Source organism: Jaculus jaculus, chromosome 9 (assembly GCF_020740685.1).
Source record: "Jaculus jaculus isolate mJacJac1 chromosome 9, mJacJac1.mat.Y.cur, whole genome shotgun sequence".
Classification (NCBI taxonomy): Eukaryota; Metazoa; Chordata; class Mammalia; order Rodentia; family Dipodidae; genus Jaculus; species Jaculus jaculus.
The window spans coordinates 21,798,366-21,799,966 of NC_059110.1; positions in this window are offsets into that span (position 1 = coordinate 21,798,366).

Genomic DNA, 1,601 nt, shown 5'->3' on the forward strand with positions numbered 1-1,601 from the left:
CCTTTTCAATTTGGGGGAATCAGATATTATAAACCAAGATATTTTAAAACAACTGTAGGAGGCTGAGGAGATGGCTCAGCACTTAAAAATGCCTGGTAGATACACAAAGTGGAGGGCCTATGCATCTGGAGCTTGTTTGCAGTGTCAAGAGGCCCTGATGTGCCCTTGTGCATTCTCTCTCTCTTAAATAAATAAAAGTATTAAGAAAAACAACTAGTCCCTGATGCCCCCAAAACATTACAGGCCATTGCCGAGGCCCTTGGTTTCCCACCAGGAGTAGATGGTAAGACCCTATTACTGAAGACTCCACATACTTGGGCTGCAAGGCCACTGAGAAATCCTGCTGGAACTGAGCTGATAAACTCCTCCATGTAGACCAGCTGACAGAAAGCTGGAAGAAGCCATTCTACATGCAGGTCAATGGGAGAAAGAGATACCACCAGTGAAGATACTCAACAGTGGACACTGCAAGCCTTATATTTGGCCAGCCAGGCCAAATGAGCCAACAGGTGCAATAGTGGCACGTCTATCATGGTGGAAACCAACTGCCGTCTAATTGGACTGGAGGCCCACTCCATGGGAGGAAATACATCCCTGATACTGAAAACTTAAAACAGGGGTAGTCATGAGCCCTAGGGGTGTAACGTTTGCTGTTGTCTGGCTAAATGTATATACTATGCTTATCAAACTGCCCAGTGAGCACTTCTATTAATGTTCATACCCTTATATTAATGCTACTCTCACTTTTGGTAGAGAATCTTCTCTTTTCAGATGGCAATGACCTTGGGATGACTCAGAAGGTATCATGGTGCTGGAAAGAAGTGACCGCAGTGCTCAGTACTGCAATATCTCTATCACACTCTCCAAGGCTCAGGGTCTAAGGCAGAAGAGGTGGCGGAAAGAATGTAGAAGCCAAAGGAAAGGTAGGAATACTTACAATGTGCTCCCTCCAGACACAAAATGGCCTGGATATCCATGACCTCACAGTGCCTGACACTACCTACACAAGACCATCATAAGAGGAGGAAAAGATCATGACATCAAAATAAAAGAGAAACTGATTGAGATGGGGTGGGGATATGATGGAGAATGAGTTTCAAAGGGGAAAGTGGGGGGAGGGAGGATATTACCATGGGATATTTTTTTATAATCATGGAAGTTGTTAATAAAAATTTAAAAAAAGAAAAACTAACAGGAAATAAGAGAGGAAAGAAAATATAAATAAAAATGGAGTATATAAATAGAACAAGAATTAGTTAGAAAGAAGAAGGGATTCAGTAGAGGGGGAGAAAGGGAGAGGAGACAAAAGAAAGTGGTAAGAAGGGTGTATGATCAGGGTATATTGTGTATATATGTACAGAGGCCGGCAATCAAAAAGCTTAAAAATAAATGAATGCAAAACAACTACATATACAGGAAAATTGGCAAGTGGGCATGCATAGCCAGGGAAAGACACAGGATCTGTAAAGACCATAGAAGGTCTTCTGTTTACACCTCAGGATGATTAGTAGCTTTGAGACAGTCTATAACGATCTTCTATTTTTTTTTTTCTTTTTTAAATCACCAAACCCTGGGGAAGGGAGAAAATCCAATTTCCAGAG